Genomic DNA, 19,212 nt, shown 5'->3' with positions numbered 1-19,212 from the left:
GATTTACTGATCTGCATTAATTATGGAAATCGAGTTCCTGCTCTGTGCGGACGACCTGGTCCCGCTGTCGCCCACAGAACAGAGGCTGCGCCAGAACCTGGCACTGCTGGAGCAGCACTGTCAGACCTGGGCGCCGACAGTCAAACTGAACAAAACCAGAGTTATGGTTTTCCAGAAAAAAAGCCAGACCTCAGGGACACAGGTACAAATTCACACTTAACAACACATTAACACCTAACAACGGGAGCAGGGACGAATTAGGCCAGTACCCACTATTGTTAAACATACAGAAAAGGATATTAAAGTATTGAATATTAGTATTGGCTTTAGTATTAGCCATACAGAACATTAAAGTGCCCCTTTTCCATTCAGCGGGTGCCTGAGCCGCTGTGTCCTATCTTCTGACAGTCGCCGTTGTGAATGTCTGTAGAGTGTATCTTATTTTTAGTACTATATTTTTGTATTATATTCCCTGTTAATCAAACTCTAAGAGTATGTATCGGCTTGTCAGTCGGGTCTTTTTTCTCTATTTGTATTGTCGTTTACACCTCGCACGACTTTAAAAGCTAGCAAGACAGGTTTCGATTCACATTAGCTGGCGAGCCTTGTTAACAAAAAAACTAATAATAGTGTAACATGCCACTGTTTGTTCATGAACAACATTATACTGAGATTTCCTTAGATACGCGATTAAAAAATAAATAAATAAAACTTTGAATCCCCGGCGGAACACATTCCATAAGAATCAGCGCTTTTACAGTATATATCGCCTTTAAAGGTGGCTTCTCGAAACGCTTTACAGGATAAAGACAACAAGAACAGCAACAACAACAATATTGTATTTCATTGCACTTTGAAAACCAAGTAATAACTTAACTATATGTGCAAACGTTTCATATGTTGCTGTTGTGAATGCCTGTGGAGTGTACAGTATCTTATTTGCCTTGTGTCCTGGTTATCTCGCGCGCCCCCCCTCAATTCAATTCAATTCAATTCAAGGTGTTTTATTAGCATGACAGATGGGTTCGATCAGTGTCGGGTATTTACTTTGCTTTGAGATTCCACCTTTAGAGGTGATATATAAATTTTTGACTAAAATAAATTGATATCTTTGTCTTCTAAGCTCTCTGTGTACAGTAGAGCCTCCTGTCCAGCCAGCACATGTCCACAGACATTCACAACAGCGACATATCATAAAACGTTTGCACATATAGTTAAATTATTAGTTGTTTTTCAGGAAGTTAAAAAAAACACTTGAACAACTTATCCAGTCTCTCGAAATAAAAAAACTAATAATAATGTAACATGCCACTGTTTGTTCATGAACAAAGTTATACTGAGATTTCCTTAGATACGCGATTAAAAAATAAATAAATAAAAATTTGAATCCCCGGCGGAACACATTCCATAAGAATCAGCGCTTTTACAGTATATATCGACTTTAAAGGTGGCTTCTCAAAACGCTTTACAGGATAAAGACAACAAGAACAGCAACAACAACAATATTGTATTTCATTGCACTTTGAAAACCAAGTAATAATTAACTATATGTGCAAACGTTTCATATGTTGCTGTTCACAACTCTCCCCTCTCTCCCTCAATTCAATTCAATTCAAGGTGTTTTATTTGCATGACAGATGGGCACAATTAGTGTTGGGAATGTATATTTCGATATTTACACCCGGCGCGGCACTGAGGGAGCGTCTGCATTTATAACTTAGTTTTTAAAATTAGTCAAGCAATATGAAGCATCTCCTTTTACTTTTAAGTCCCTTAAATACATTGAGCACAGCTTTCTCACCACTTAAGATTACTTTTTTGGTATCATCCTTACACAAAGCAGAAACTTTCCGATGACATACGGTACAAGTGGAAAGATTACAGATTTTAATCGTCTTTAATTTTGTTACGTTATACGTTTTAGGAACGTTTCATCTAAACAAACACCACAAAACTATTCTCTATTGTATTTCTGAATGTTATGTTACACCTGCAGTAGTTCACTGTTTTAAATACATCGAATTAAGAAAGTTATGTGTAGCACTTTAGATCTTTTTTTCTGAACCAGGGAAAATCTGATCATGTTTCTCTATAACAATAATAAAAACCTTTATTTTACATATCACCTTTAAAAGTGGTAGTACCTTTTTTAGTACTATATTTTTGTATTATATTCCCTATTAATCAAACTCTAAGAGTATGTATCGGCTTGTCAGTCAGGTCTTTTTTCTCTATTTGAAATACTGAGATTTCCTTAGATACGCGATTAAAAAATAAACGTTTCATATGTTGCTGTTGTGAATGCCTGTGGAGTGTCTCCTATTAAGCTCTAAATTGCATTTTGAGCGCGGTTTTTGACTTTTTTTAAATTGCATTTTGGGCGCGGACAGCACATACAAGGGTTAATGAACTGCGCCAAGAAATTTAAAATAGTATTCTTTAGGTGTGAGGGTAGGAGTGGACCGCAGCAGGCATAATCAGCAAACCAGGAAAACAAAGAACAGGACAGGTGAGATGTGTATCCAGAAAGCGAGTGATCAGAAAAAGGAAATGGTGTTACGCCCAGGTTTTCGACCCAATTGTTTTAACTTGCTAATGCATCAGACACATTTCCTGGCGTATTGTGTTTTAAATAAAATAGGAGTGTCTTTCCCTGGCATTAGCTCATCGGTATGGTGTAAGGTTTATCTGTACCATACCATACAGTATATAGGTACAGAATTCAAGCTGCACCACTGTATCGCTTTGGTAAGGAGACGGACAATGGCCAAAATCACGAAGACTCTCTCACACCAAATAATGAAGATGAAAAGAAACGGGAAGTCAACACGGGACATTGTACAGCAGTTGGCTTCGATGGACATCTTCGTTTCTGAAAGCACAGTGAGACAGCATTATAAAGGGGAGAGGAGGCAAAGAGAATCTAAACCGAGGACGATTCAAAGGTAAATAAATTTCTAAAAATACCTTTCTTGCATGTAAATACAACTACGCACATTATTTTTAAAACTAACTGTTGATCTCTTTTTTTCAAGTCCTATTGTGCGAGCTATCGACAAACTGACTGATGAAAATGATGAGCTACCGGCGATGCAAGTCCAAAGACGGCTATGGGCTGACCTCGGTGCGAATATTAGCCCGACATCGATAAGAAGAGTACACAGGAGGCTTGGATGGAGATACAGAAAAACCAACACATGCCCCATGATAAGGCTAAAAAACAAAGAGGAAAGACTCAAGCAAGCTCTCCAATGGATTGAACAGGGGGAGGCATTTCAGGATGTACTTTTTACCGACGAAACAACAGTGGCTCTGGAACAGTTTTCAACAATGGCATTTTGTAAAAAGGGGAGATATGTGGACAAGCCAAAGCCCAAACATCCACTGAAGGTTCACGTCTGGGGGGGTATATCTAGAAGAGGCCCGGGACCACTTCTTATTTTTGAAGGAATTATGGACCGTGTATTCTTCGAGGACGTCGTGGTCACACAGCATGCTGCCCCATATATCAGGGAGCAGTTTGGATCTAGGCACCGTCTCTTTCAAGACAACGATCCGAAACACACAGCAGCAAGGGCGAGGCTTATAGCAGAAGGAGTGAACTGGGTGAAAACTCCAGCCGAATCCCCAGATCTAAATCCGATAGAGATGGTTTGGCATTCGTTGAAAGACTACGTTCGGAAAACCGCTAAGCCCACCACAAAGCAGGAACTGATCGATGCGATCTATAAATTCTGGGAGGAAGAACTGACCGAACAAAATTGTAACAATTTTATTAACAGGCTGTTTCGTGTTCTTCCTGGGATTGTTGACCGGGGCGGGGGACATTCGGGAATGTAAGTCTGAGAAAGACAGTCTAACATTTGTGGACAGTCTGTCCACAAACAAAACATGTAAAAAAAACAATTACTTTTTGTCAATGGAAACCAGTGTGTGTGTCTCTCTCTGCTGGATGTCCCTCTCACTCTCTGCTGAATGAATAAAAGCATTTTATTAAAAACGCGTTTGCGTTTGTCTGGTATTTACTTTGGTCCCTTTTAACTGTTTTTCGATCTACTGTATTGCTTTGAGATGCCACTTTTAAAGGTGATATGTAAAATAAAGTTTTTTATTATTGTTATAGAGGAACATGATCAGATTTTCACTGGTTCAGAAAAAAAGATCTAAAGTGCTACACCTAACATTCTTAATTCGATGTATTTAAAGCAGTGAACTACTGTAGGTGTAACATAACATTCAGAAATACAATCGAGAATAGTTTTGTGGTGTTTGTTTAGATGAAACGTTCCTAAAACGTATAACGTAACAAAATTAAAGACGATTAAAATCTGTAATCTTTCCACTTGTACCGTATGTCATCGGAAAGTTTCTGCTTTGTGTAAGGATGATACCAAAAAAGTAATCTTAAGTGGTGAGAAAGCTGTGCTCAATGTATTTAAGGGACTTAAAAGTAAAAGGAGATGCTTCATATTGCTTGACTAATTTTAAAAACTAAGTTATAAATGCAGACGCTCCCTCGGTGCCGCGCCGGGTGTAAATATCAAAATATACATTCGTCCCGGGCACAGGCCGAAGAGCGCCCGGCTGGGGTGCGCGGGGAAGGGCAGGACACTAGTTTAGGAAGGCGTACATTCTGGGCAGGTATAGATTACACTTTTCTAAAACGTATTACAATCTAATCCTTCCACGTTTGATCCCAAAATCCCAAGAAATATAAATCTAAACGGGTAGAAAGCTATGCTGAAAGTTTATTAAGATACCTAGAAGACAAAGATACTGTATCAACTTATGTTGCATTAGCCTGATTATGATTAAAAAACACATATAATTAAACACGCGTTTGCGATTTAAATCAGAACACGATTTAAATCAATATAAATGTTTATATTGTAACGCATACTGTCCAGCCTCCATTTCTCCTATAAAAATTTACTCTGTTGCACACACACACACACAATAGAAGCAGGAAACAGAAGCAGGGACCGTTGTAAGAAGGGAAGAAGGTGACTATTCATTGTTATCAAAAATGACTTAGAATCGATCATGTTGCGATATTTTGAAATATAAAAGTCAGATGATTGTCCATGATATCGCTATTCTATTTTTTCGAAGAAATGTTTGTTAAAAGAAAAGTCTAGCACCAGCTGGATTTGAACACACAACCTGCGAGTTGTTAGTCAGGCACGTAGACCAGTAGGCTACAGGACAACTTGCATGAACAGGGAGGCGAAACAGCCCTACACAGCCCTGTCGCAGTACACGAATATAATCATATCGTTATTAAATTCTTTAGATACGCGATTCCATATTATATTAGCAGAAAAGCTTAAAACTACCACTTTTTCACACGCTATTTTACATGCTAGTTAAATTAAATTTATTTATATATTATATATTTATATCTCTGACCAAGGGAAACGTCTCATTTTTTCAAAGAAATGTTTGTTTGTTTGTTGACTGTTATCAAAAATGACTTAGAATCGATCATGTTGCGATATTTTGAAATATAAAAGTCAGTTGATTGTCCATGATATCGCTATTCTATTTTTTCGAAGAAATGTTTGTTAAAAGAAAAGTCCAGCACCAGCTGGATTTGAACACACAATCTACGAGTTGTTAGCCAGGTACGTAGACCAGTAGGCTACAAGACAACTCGCATGAATAGGGAGGCAAAACAGCCCTACACAGCCCTGTCGCAGTACACGAATATAATCATACCGTTATTAAATTCTTTAGATACGCGATTCCATATTCTATTCCCTATTAATCAAATTCTAAAAGTATGCTTGTTGACTCCGGTATCACGTTAGTTAAAGACTTCGAAGCTTAAAATGTTTAGGGAGAAATGGAATACTGGTGTGTATTTTTTTCTTTAAAGTACCAAGACCAGCTACTGTATATACTGTATGTTTATGTTCCAAAATTAATATCGTTTATGGCCTTCACACACGTTACAGTATGCTCCTATTCTTTTTATGCTCAGCTACTAAGATTTCCCTTCAGTGGTAAAATTCAATATCTACAACGGGCACAGCAAAGACGTTTACTGTAAGTCTTTCTACGACAGACCAACGGACCACGAGTGCCCCTGTCGGTCAACCAATCACGTACTGCGGTGCCACGCGTCATCTTGCGTCACGCTGCGCGATGCCACCTGCGGTACGTGTCTGTAACGCGCACTTTGAATAGCTGCATCTGTATACACTCACAGACTCACAGATACACAAATAGACACTATATACGGACATAGGCACCGCATACACTCTTAGGTACAGATACACTATAACTAACACTAATGCAGGTACTGCTAATATTACAACAGTAACACTATCACCAAAACTTACACTATCATTGTTACTAACACTGACAAAAACTACTACTAGACTAATAATACTTATAATAACAGTAATACTCTCATGAAAACTAACATGATGATGAGTGTTAATACTCTGACCCTAACACTGTAAGTATCACTAATATTACATAAATACTAGCATTATGGTAATTGGTCGATACAGTCTTTATTAACTGTTTTCTAGATACTTAAACAGGGTCAAGAAATGAATCAGTACTCACCAATCGGTGAAGTTAATCGATTTTTCTACGGTTCTTCAGTTTAAATAATTGGTTGTCGATAGATAGCTCTTCTCTGTGCGCTCCGTGCGCCTCCCGCGGTCTCTCTCTCTGATCCCGGCGCTCTGGCTGGTGTCTGTGACGTCACAGCGCTTATTCTGACAGAGCAGAGCGCGTCTCTGCCGCTTTTGAGTGTCTTTTTCATGAATGCCAGAGGTACTCGAAATGTTGCAAAAAGAAAAGCGTTTACTTCACAGATTAATGTGTTACAAAGTGTACCCGTGTGGAGCAATAGAGAACGAGCACGAGTCCCTGAAATAAGCGTTTTCAAGGGTTTTACACGAATCATCAGAGTATAGAAGCCAGGAGGATTAGACTCATGTTCCTGGAGGTTAAAACGTGTATCCTGGTTTTATTTCAACCCAGCTCTCAGCTCTATAGGTAGTCTGATGATTTAAATTAACTGTATAACTGTTACAAGACTTCATCTAATTGTACATTTATAAGACTGTCTGTGAGACACTTGTGAGAGCAGCTGAATCCCAGGGCTGGTGTAGAATCACACACAGACAGGTCTTCTTCTGTGTGATCTGAGTCCCACTGCTCAGAGCTACAGACTGGTCAACTGGTCACTATTTTAGTCACGACCATCGGCCTTTGGCTACTAATAATCAATATACTGATCAGAGTGTCCATACTGGTGTTTATTACATAAATACAAAGATAATTCCACACTCACTTGTGTTATAAAACACTTAAAAAACATGTTTGGAGCCTGATATACAGTAAAGAAAGTAATACTGAAGGGCTGGAAGACCTGGAAAGGGTTAATAGAACCTTCTTGCTTCCGACCTGGAACAGAGCCCACAACTGCCAGATCAGTGACCCCTGAGCCCAGTTCACAGAGAGGAGAACCAGGAGCTCTTTTATGTCTCTAAGCAGCTGTGAGGAAGGAGAAAAGGGGGAGATGTGACCTGAGTCCAGGCTGTTCTGTCTGATATTATTTATGTAGCAGCACTGATTGCCTGAATGCCCTCTGGTTTAGGTTTTTCAGGATATAGATCACTATGGAGTTGAGCTTCAGTCTGAGTGTGAGTCTAAGCTGTGAATCTGACTGAGAAGAGAATAATGATTTTTTATTCTGCCTCTGAGAATTTTTCTTCTTTGCCAAGTGGTGTTACATCCCCTTCAGATACTCTGCACAGACTGCCAGAGTGAGAGAAGAGGAGAGAGAGATGGACAGATAAGAGCACACACAGCGAGAGAGACATACGTCTTGATTTACTTTGAAGCAAGTGTTCATTTCTTTTCTGTAACAAGTTGTTTCTGAACTTCAAGAAATTCATACAACTTCTGAAAGATAAAATACAAATCTTGCTTATCAGGACAGAAGAAATGCTGCAAAAAAATGCCAGTGATTTTTTCTCCTTTTAACGAAAAGTGGAGAAAAACAACAGCAGTGCATCTCCGTCGGCTTGATTTAGCTTAATACTGTACATGTATTCACTCCCTTTTCTGTAGATTACAGCCTGCGAAAGATTAAATGAAGTTCTTGGTTACTCTTGGTCAGTGCAGAAGAAATACTGCCAGCTGGCAGGAAAATGACAGTATTTTATTTTCTTTAACTACAAACATGTGAGTTGTGAAAAGCAACAGGAATGTGTCCCTGTGCAGCTGTTATACAAAGGGCTGGTGGGTCAAACGCACTCAGGGACGCGCTTCAGATTGTGATGATGTAAACATAATCTCTGGTAAAAATTGAAGGGATTTCTTTGCAAACCCTCTTGAATGTTGCAGGAAATCTTCGTGTTTTACTCGTGTGGAACTACAACAAGTAAACAATTAAGTACCTAAGTCAATGTCCAAGAAAACCATCTTCACGTGTGGAATTTTTCTTTAACTGCTGTTGGGAGAATTCATTTATACACCCGTTGTATCCTTAGCAAAAATCAAGGGCCCCAATGGAGGGATCATCCTGTAGGATGGAAAAGTTGTGGTTAATGGTCCTGGGGATAGGAAGTGTGTTAGGGTGGTAAGGAAGCACCAGAGGAATGCGGTTGTTACGGCGGGAGTTCCTGATCGGGTTGATGGTCCGGGGGGTGTTTTTGGCTCGGGCAAGGGCCCTGTCAATCACACTGCTGGGGTATCCTCCATTGGGGCCCTCTTTTCTGATCGCCCTATCATCTCATATCGCCGACCACCTAATCTGCGTAACCTCCTTGTTCACAGCTCCCTTGACCGCCCTCAACAACCATCCACACCAGGCACTTTCCCTTGCAACAGAGCTCGCTGTATCACCTGCAAATACACAGCCACCACCACACTCATTCAAGGCCCCTCAGGACAATTCCGGATCACCCAGACAGCATCTTGTACCTCCAGCAACCTTGTTTACTGTATCTCTTGCAGTAAATGCCCAGCCATCTACATTGGAGAAACAGGAAGGAGACTCGGAGACCGTTTCAGAGAACACGTCAGGGCTGTAAAGATTAAAGATCTCTCCAAGCCCATTGTTTCTCATTTCACCTCTGACGGCCACGACCACTCTAATCTCTCCGTCTGTGTTCTCAAAGACGGTTTTCCAAACTCATACATCAGAAAGACCACCGAAACTAAAATTATTCTGCAGCTAGGATCACACCTTCTCCCTTCCCTTAACGACAGACTACTGTTCTTTTAAATTTTCTCCATTCATTGGAAGTTTCATTTCACACCTCTCTGCACCCATTCTGACTTCACACCTCTTGATTGGCCTCTCTTTCTGTCCCCTGCTCCCGCCTCTCACTCCTCCTCCCTCCCAACCTTTGTTCTCCCGCTACTTTACCTTTGCCTACTGCCCTGTCTCTCTCACACCTGAAGAAGGCTCCACGGCCGAAACGTTGTGTTCTCTTTCTTCTTTTTTTCAGCATGGAATAAACCTATTACTTGTTCCTTTGCAGCCTACGCATGCTGACGCAGCTACCCACCTGATCTATGATTATATGTTTATTATACATAAATGGTTGGAGTTCTATTATACGGCTGAATTTAGAGGACTATTATACATATATAGTTAAAGGTCTATTATACATCAAAGAAAGATTTTTATAGGTGTAGAAACTAGTAAATAAAGCCAATGATTTGTTTTAGAAATTTATTCTTAAAATATACAATTATTCACACCTGAAAAATATGTAGTTTAAATTATAGATTATATACAATATTGTAATCAACAAATGTCTAATCATCATAAAAAACACAACTAGTAAACTTCAGTTACAAATTCTAGTAACATGGCAATATATATATAGTAATGACAAACACGAACTAATTACATGAACACGCTAATATTTAACTCAAAACCACATTTCGATTCAAATATAAATTTTAAAATTTACAACTTCTTTATTTCCACGAAAATATTATTAATGTAGCACAAACGGTACTTTCTAATAAAGACAGAAAGAAACTGTTTTGTGTCTCATGGTGATCCTCCTCTCGATACTAATGAAATGTTTAATATGATCCCTCGAGAAAAAAAAAGGAGTCAATTTCCGCCTGGAATGATTGATGCCCCATCAAACATTTTGTAATATCCCTGGAAGTTTATACAGTAGAATCCTGGTTCGTGGCTTAAATTCAAGGTAAACAATACTAAGGAAACAAGTTGGAAACTTGATGTCGAAGTGGGATTTAAATCACCCGGAACATTTCACAACATTGGGCAGTATGTGCCAGAAAGCAATGTTTGACATTCCTTCGATAGCTCAGTTGGTAGAGCGGAGGACTGTAGAGAAATCAACGGGGAATCCTTAGGTCGCTGGTTCGATTCCGGCTCGAAGGAAGGTGCTTTTTGTGTACTTTAATCAAAGAGTTAAAAAAGCGAATCTGTTTCAATCAGACATTGATCAAAAGCTCAATAAACGACGAAGTAGAGGTTCCTGTTCCGAATTCAGCCCACGTCTGATTGTCTTGTTTTGGCCAAGATCTGATCTTTGAATTAAGGGACTACACTGTCTGCTTTGTAAGTCAAAAATACATACAAATGTCAAGTTTTTTTGTAGATATAAAGGTGTTCTCTGTTTTCAAAGGATAGGTACTTAATTGGCATAATGATTTGGTATTGATTTTGTATCGTTGTATTATAAAGTTTGCGCTTTCTGTGTTTTTATCGTATTGTGAACTTATTTTTTAAACAAATGCTTACAAAGGCAAACACGGCACACATCTGTTTATACCAGTGGTGAATTGTACATTTTTATTAAGTACAAGCTACTGTGCACTTCTGGGAGTATAACAGGTTCGATATAAAGTGGCAAAAATATAAAAGGGGAAAATACCCCACACTGCGTGTAAAGCCCTCGTTGTGACTGTTTTAGATTAAAATGGCGTACTGTGCACGAAATGTTGCAGAAACACAGTCTGATATTTTGATAATTATCATTTTAATAATTTGATCAAATTGAGGCCCAGGATCCAAATCTTCAGTTCTGATTTTTTTAAGTGATACCTTTCCTTCCTGTCGTGGAAGTCACACGATGTGAGCAATTGTTTTTTTTTACGTTACGATCCAAAGAGCCTCAGACGCACTTTAACCAAACCAGGATGGATTGTGCTGGGAGCTGGACTGAGCTCATTCTCACTCCCTGTGCTAAAAACAGAATTAGCTCTTCCCCGAACATCGTCTACAGCTGCTGGATGGTGCTCTGCGTCTTACTGCTCCGGCAAGTACTCTGATGAAAGACAGATCACTTGGGCGCTTTTAACCTTCTCGCAGCTACGGGCGAGACTGACGCTCGCGATATGAAGGCACCCGCTGGGACACCTTCTCTAACTTTCACAATCGCGACAGACTTCGCTTTTTAAAACAAAAGTGGATATAGCCCTGAAAAAAGCATTAGCTTTATCAGTTTTTACATTGATCTATTTTGAATCAAAGTTTGATATATTTTTTTTATTTTTTATTGCATTTTACATTATAATAATAATAATCATTATTGCTTACACTTATATAGCGCTGTTCTGGATATTCCACTCAATGCGCTTTACAGGTAATGGGGACTCCCCTCCACCACCACCATTCTCCTGAATGATCACAGAGAGTCAGGACCTCGGTTTTACGTCTCAGCCGAAGGACGGCACCTGTTTACAGTTTAGTGTTCCGTCATTGTACTGGGGTATTAGGACCCACATGGACCGCAGGGTGTGCGCCTAGCGACAAAAACCAGACGTGTGTCGGGCTCGGCTGCGAGCAGGACAATGACGTCACGGGGACAAAGTAGAGGAAATCAAAACGGTTCTATAAAAGACCTGTGTCAGCTGTTGGTTTGCAGTCTGGACTCTAAATCCTCCGATCCAATTTTAAATCTCTCTAATACCTGAGCTGCGGCTTCTTCCGAGTATTTATTCGTATACTTAGTATGTGTAAGTGTATAGATGAAACCTTTCATATATTGTTCAGTTTAAACCAAAATGCTTTACTAATACAAGAGAGAAGTATAGTATGAAGGATGTGACAAATTTATGATTTCTTGGAACAAAACGGTTTTTATTTGCATTCGAAATGAAGCGGAATTTTAGCGCGACACACAAACCCTTTGTCTTTTTTAGAGAGTGATTTTTAAACAGACATAAATGTAGAAAACGTGTTTTTTTAGCACTACAATAGCAGGGTCAGTGGCGTAATGAATAACGCGTCAGGCCTCGCGTCAGAAAATTATCAGAACTGTCCTTGTTGTAATTAGCACGAACTGCACAGGCTCTGAATCAGACCATTTCAATTAGTCTGATCATTGTAGAACACGTTAATGTAGAATTATTAATAGGTTTATTAGTTAGTTAGTTCAGGTTTACCCACCTGAACTAATGTAAAATTATTACTTGGTCTGTCTCGTTTGTATATAAATGAATGTCTCTGACAACTTAATGTTAGTTTTATGATGTAGGTCAGGCGTTGACATATGCACGAGTATACAAAATGTCTCACTCCTGATTCAACTCATGTTCTATAGGAGATTGGCGATTCCTCCTGTTTCTCATACAACCATATCAGAACAGAAGCCTGTGTCACCTAGCTGTGATTCAAGATCGACTCGCATCTTTATCCCTTTTTTGTTCGTGATCATTATTTTCTTTAGTTATGATCAATATTGAACTTTTTCTAAATGAAATGACAATAATCAAACATGCAGGCAGATTTTTGAAAAGTATTCGGAATTGACAGGGTGCCCCTTTGGAACAGTCGTCAGAAAATGTGAGAAAATGAAAGTTATGTAAGCTCTCACACAAAGCATTGAAGATTGGAATCTGAGTGTAAAAAAGCTACCCGTCTCCCAATGATAGGCAAGGATACACACCATGACTCGAATAGACTCAGCGAACATTAACACCTATGATATTAAGAGTGCTTTGCACGTGTCGAACTTCAAGAAGGAACTACTACAACAGTTGTGGACATAATTCAATACCACCGGCAAAGTCCAATGCCGGCAACGTCTGAGAAAATAATGTTCACTCATGGAATTTGGTCTTTGAATGGCTGGCGAGAAAATTCATTTATACTCCTGTTGCACCCTCAGCTGAAACATGTTAAAATAACAACGCAGATTTGTTGGAGAACCTGACAAGAATTATTGGGTTAGCACTGTATGTTATTTGGTATCTTTACTTTATTTTATTTATATATTTTTAATATAAATGTTAACATGCATGCTGTATAATCTATTGTCATTTTAAAATATGTTAGCTGTGGATGCGAGGGGGGCTATTATACCTTGTGAAACACGCAAGGAACTGTAAAAAAGGCTGGTATTTGAATAAGATTGGCGATCACAAGAAAACCACAATTTATGTGGTATTATCATCAATATCCTTCAAAATCGACGTTCAAATGAAGGATTTGAAGAAACTATGAAAAAAGCAACAGTAGTAGCAGAGGATTTTGATCTTTGCTCTTCAAGTCAGTAGATCGCCATAGAGTTGCACCCCTACAAATAGCACAAAGGATGAATCCCACCATCTTCATTATTGCTATGTTTGTGCCGGTGAAAGTAGCGTTTGTGCTATTGAAAGCATCTCGGAAGATGAAGGTGCAGTCACTTCCACATGTCATGATATCATTAGATCCAACGACAAGAGCTGAAGCCCCCCAGTCCAAGCCAGCAATGTGAGGAAGAGGGGTATGGAGGAAGGTAGTGTGGCCGAGCAGTCTAAGGTGCTGGATTTAGGCTCCAGTTTCTCTGGGGGTGTGGGTTCAAGTCCCACTGCTGCCAAATGTTAGTATTTTAAGACCTGCAATACGATCAGTAAAAGCGCTTTTTGTTAGGCTGCGGGAAGTGTTTAGAGATAGACTTTCTAAAAGACAGGCTGTCAGCTTAACATCAAGGCAGAAAAAATATTTTGTTTTCTCAACAGAAATTCTCTTTGGCACGTTCAGCTTTATGTAGGGAACAACATCTGCCGAGATCACTTTTGAGGCAGTGCACATGATAGTGTTCCGGCAAGTACATTTAATATTGGCTGTGGTGGTGAGCTGCTTTTGTCTGTGAAACTTTTAATTCTTCACGCCGAATCGTTGGCAGGGGTAAAGCTTATTAAATCTTTGAACATAGCGCTCCATCAGAAATACTTTGTTCGTGATCAAAAGAGATCAGAGGATTAACTTCATGAATTCACATAGCATACCTTACAGGAAAGATTTAAAAGGGGAATTGATTGTGCTTCCTGATGTTGTTCCTGTGGTTTCTTTGGATACAAAGGTGAATGTTCTTTGACGTTCTGCTAGAGTATCCACTGGGTGGGCTTTATCAATTAGCTCGGATAGGTCATCAGTGCTCCGTCTCCGGAAAATAATCAGCACTGTCGTTTTTTCCTGTGCTGTCTTTTAAAACATATAAGATCACGAGTTTACAGATTTCTCAAAATAACAACTATACATTTTAACCCAGCGGTTAGCATTCCTTCAATCCAATAGTTTTACTCTGGGTAAAAAGCAGCGCAATATACAGAGAGATGATATTCAAATATTTCAACGTTCTTATTGGATTACCTGTATGGAGATATCGCTCAGAATTCCTAATATGATTTTGAGTTCAGTTTTGCTTTACTACTTTCAGAGTCTTTCATTGACCTTGCTGAAGCAGAGAAGTGACATAATCACAAATGCGACCTACCTGTGCTGCTGTTTCTGGTTAATAATGATTATTGCGAGGAAAAAAAAAACAGCTCCTTGCATTAAGAGCAAGAGCAACCAACGCGCTCTCTTGTTGAGTTGGTTTTTTTCCGTGGTACTCTTCCTCAGATGCAAAGTTATTTGGCGAGCAAGGACCTCTGAGAAGGAGCCTGAATCCGTCAAGAACTCTGAAATTCTAATATCACATTACCGTCTTGTGTAGCTCAGTGGTAGAGTGCATGCTTTTCATGTATGAAATCCCTGGCATCTTGAGATATCTTATATTGTTGTGCTCACATCGCAATCTTCTGTTGAGTGAGAACTCTTTGCTCGTGTTCATAGAGAGCCAGGTTTACACAATTAAATTCAGTCACACACAAAGTGCTACAGTGTTGCTCTGCTGTTTTAAATGTACCTCCAAAGCATTTCGTTCTGTTAACTACCAAATGATTTGAACTAATTTTACGTCATATTCAGGAAATCCAGAGAAGGTCATCAGACTTTTAGTGGCTGTTGAAGAAAACACCTGTTGAATCTCACCAGGGATTTCTTGAGAGATCATTCAGCGAGCGAGTCCTCCCTCTGGACTCCAAACATTTTGGGTTAAACTGTTATCCACATACTCTAACGAAGAGAAATGTTAGTGTCTTCCGGTGTGTGAGCCCATTTCTAAAAAAAAAGTTATATAAATTGAATTGTTCTACTTTTTAGGCTTGCATAGTCTTATTAATATTTCAGTTAAATCTTTTTTTCTGTAGTAACATCAGTTGATATTAATATTAGTCCTGATTTATAATTTTTTGTCATGGTTGATCTTAAGTAATTTTGTAATTAGTTTCAGTTTTGAAAAATGGTGCAGAGAAGCTACCAAAACTGGTAATGTTCATATAATGTGTAATGCAATAGCAGCATTTTGGGTTGAAAACAAAAAGTATATCTTGGTATGAATCCTAACACTTCATAGGCAGCGTTCTAGGACTTCTCGCTTCAGATAAAGTTGTCAATACATCATCGATTTCTACTCAATATCAGCAGTGTTATCGCTACCGAGCGGTAATATAGATCCTGGCAATACTTCGTGAGATCTTCGTAAGAAAATCCAAAATACTATGGAAGCAATCAAATTTATACGTTTCTTATACAAATTGTGGTTTTCTGTTAATTGCCAATTTGACTGTAATTACATCTTAGTTTACAGATGTCTTGCATGTATCACAAGGTATAATAGTCGTGTGCGTCATCAGTTAAAATGTTTTAAAAAGTACGAGAAAAGTACAACATGCTTAAGAATATTTATGGTTACATCCATATTACAATGAAGGTAAATATACCAAGATATTAAAATACAATTGTACAGTCCTAACTTAATAATGCCTGTGAAGTTTTCCAACAAATCCGAACTGTAATTTTGAAATATTATTGCTGAGACTGATAAGAGAGTACAAAGATCAAATTCAATGAGTGAAAATGCACCCGTAGTTCTCTAAACTGAGTTTCTTCCCTGAAATGACTTGCTTGCGAAGCACCAAGCAGCCTTGAACGGATCGCGGAAATCAAATATACAGTACAGATGGATTCAGAGTGTGCTTTCCAACTTTTGTGCAACATTTTCCTTTGATAGGGCAGAGTTGTCTTCACAATCTGGGTTAAATAAAAAGGAGTGACGTCAGTGTTAAACAGCTTTCCTTTTTGGGGAACAACGGTTGTGTTCCATATTTCTAATTATTTTGGTTTCAAGATCGCAATTTAGTGTGAAACATAAAAGCCAGCTGGATAAGCTTTATTAATTTCCCTCACGGGATCAATAAAGTATCTATCTATAAATCTCTTACACGTCATTTACAATGGCCTTTCAACTAATAGCCCGTGCAGGGACCAAACTCTAGCTGTTGGTACAGTACGAGTTGCGTAAGGCTCTGTAACGCGCAGATGAGAAACTAACCTCTGCTTCTTCATTATATACACAGTGAGCTATACAGTATATGCGAGCTTACTGCCTCCTACGGGCTCTGTATTTGATTGCGGTACAAGACCGGCCGTGGAGATAAAGTGAGACTGCTTTGTACCTTAAAAGGCTCATAGCGTCCCTGGGAGGGCTCAACCCACCACCCTTTCGGTTAACAACCGAGCCACAAAGACTCATGTACAGCTTAACACTTCTCGGTCTCGGTGAAAGTGATACACTCCGTAAAATTTCCAGAGATTCATTTATTTTTAAAGGAAAATCACCAACAGCGGCCGAGAGCTACTGGAGTTTTTTCATTCTATACTGCGATTTCTGAAGGGTACCCTGTGAAAATACGAGTTTTGACGAGAAGGGATGGACATATAAGGTCAGAAGGCTTGAGGAACTGAACTTTAAGGTGAAGACTGCGGGTTCAGTAGCAGCAGAACCTGATCAGTATCAGTTGACTCCGATATACCTTGAAAATGAACTTGGGGATTTAGAGTCAGACGTGCTACCGTTGCACTATGGGGTACTTAATTTAAAAAAAAAATAGGAAAACAAATCAGTGTTCCTGGATCTGTAATTGAGAACAACACCTGCACAAGAGCTGCGCAGGAAGAATAAAATGTTGTCTGGGAAGAAGAGACTCTCTTCGGAAGAGCAGCGCTCTTCACAGGAGATTTTTTTTTGTGAGGCTGATTTGTCTCCTTTGAGGAATTCAAAGACGCTGATGACCGCGACCTCGTGGCGCAACGGTAGCGCGTCTGACTCCAGTTCAGAAGGCTGCGTGTTCAAATCACGTCGAAGTCAGCTGTTAGTTTTTCAGGTTCTGCTAGTCCTGAACACCATGCAGTTGAGTTCTATCTGAACACCACATAGATGATCTAAACAAAATAGAGCAGTACAGGACACGCAGTGTGGAGCTCACACAGCGAACAGCCTTGAACACGAGAAAAGGCACCGTTCACATCTGCTAAACATCACGTCCAACTTTAGAGACAGCTACATCATAGAATGGAATCCCGGAAGTTTCAGGTAACTTTCTTTTTAAAAAATACAGGTTCAAGCAAACCTGAAAGTTAGGGAGTTTCGGACACTTTTCTTTTATTAAATAGTGTCTGAAGCCTGAAAATGTAATTTGAAAAAAAAAACGCTATTGGACATTAGCAGGTGCTTTTTGTAACGATTTGCTATTTCATGCTGGAAAACAAAGGAAACAGACCCAACGTTTGCTTTCAGGTGCGGTTCATTACATAATAGACATCTATTACTGAGGAGCTTGAATAAAATGTACACGAGTCAGGTAGAAGTCGAACCTATAATCTTATGATCCGAAATCAGCTGCGTTATTTATTAAACCGCTGGTATTTCACATAACCTGAATTCCCCCATAGTGTGCTCAGCGCCGCTGCTAGTAATACACCGCCACGTCTAAAATTTCAAAGTGAGAAACGTGTTTTCTGATTTTTTATGTTTTAAAATATCATCTCATTAAATCAGACAAAGGGTTTATGTTTCGCACTGAAATTCCGATTGATTGAGAATTCAAAGAAAGACTTTCTTCCACAACACCGTATAATTATCACATCCACCAGACTCTCCAACCTCTCCAGACCTTGCTGGGTGAGCATTTGCTCCGATAAATTAGGTCACGTATCATGTTAAATCACTTCTTCTCAACACAACATTTCCTGGTGCACGTTTTCTCTATGAAAAAAAAAATACATTTTTCCCTTGCACGATTTCTCGTTTTTATCAAAGCGTACAGAAAGAAAAAAGAGGAAGAAATAGTGTTGCAAAAGAACTCTGTCGCCCTTGGGAGATGTCAAACCCATTGGACATGAAAAATGCCAGATAAAAGCCAGTTCTCTTCGTTTCTCAGTGTCGGGGCTGCTACTGTATGTAAAAGAGGCAATTTGCTCTGAGAGCAGGTTCAGCGCTTACTGAACGCAGATGTCTCAGAGCGGTGTGTCCAAGTGGCTGTAAAAGGAAACAGCTGTCCTGTCACCATAGCTTAGTTGGTTAAAGCGCCTTTTTATTAAACAAAAGAACCTAGGTTCAAATCCCAGCTGTGTATTTTTTCCTATCTTGTAGTACAGAACGTACCATTTTGGTCACTCACAAAGGGCTTGATTTCGTTAAATGCATGTGTTCATTTCCTTTCTGGAAAACTTGTTTTTGATGAAATTCACACAGCTTGCGAAAAATGAAATTCAATTCTTGGTTATCAGTGCAGAAGAAATATTACCGGCTGGCAAAAAGAATGGTAAGAGATTTTTTTTAACCGGAAACTTGTGATTCGAGAAAAAATGTCCAGCAGTTAGTCTCTGTGGCGCAATCGGTTAGCGCGTTCGGCTATTAATCAAAAGGTTGGTGGTTCGACGCCACCCGGGGAAGGGCTTCTTTGGCGATGTAAATATTGTCTTCGCATAGGTCAATTGGATTTCTCAGCGAAACCATAGCCATTTTAATATTTGTAGGAAATGCGAGTGTTCAACACGTGTCAAAAATGTCCAATAATGCCCAACATCGCAACTCCCCA

General features: G+C 39.3%; 3 non-coding genes across 3 annotated transcripts; all 3 read left to right on the top strand.

Moving 5' to 3' along the window:
* Nucleotides 1-10,308: 10,308 nt before the first annotated feature.
* Nucleotides 10,309-10,396, top strand: trnay-gua (transfer RNA tyrosine (anticodon GUA)). Its single transcript is given in 2 exon segments — nt 10,309-10,345; nt 10,361-10,396. It is a non-coding gene; the product is annotated as a tRNA-Tyr (tRNA).
* Nucleotides 10,397-13,741: 3,345 nt separating this feature from the next.
* On the top strand, nt 13,742-13,823 carry trnal-uag (transfer RNA leucine (anticodon UAG)). Its single transcript has one exon. It is a non-coding gene; the product is annotated as a tRNA-Leu (tRNA).
* A 3,585-nt stretch (nt 13,824-17,408) lies between these two features.
* Nucleotides 17,409-17,480, top strand: trnaw-cca (transfer RNA tryptophan (anticodon CCA)). The gene has a single exon. It is a non-coding gene; the product is annotated as a tRNA-Trp (tRNA).
* Nucleotides 17,481-19,212: the final 1,732 nt, after the last annotated feature.

Source organism: Atractosteus spatula, unplaced genomic scaffold (assembly GCF_055471065.1).
Source record: "Atractosteus spatula isolate fAtrSpa1 unplaced genomic scaffold, fAtrSpa1.hap1 Scaffold_18, whole genome shotgun sequence".
Lineage (NCBI taxonomy): Eukaryota > Metazoa > Chordata > Actinopteri > Semionotiformes > Lepisosteidae > Atractosteus > Atractosteus spatula.
This window is presented reverse-complemented; position numbering and strand designations above follow the sequence as displayed.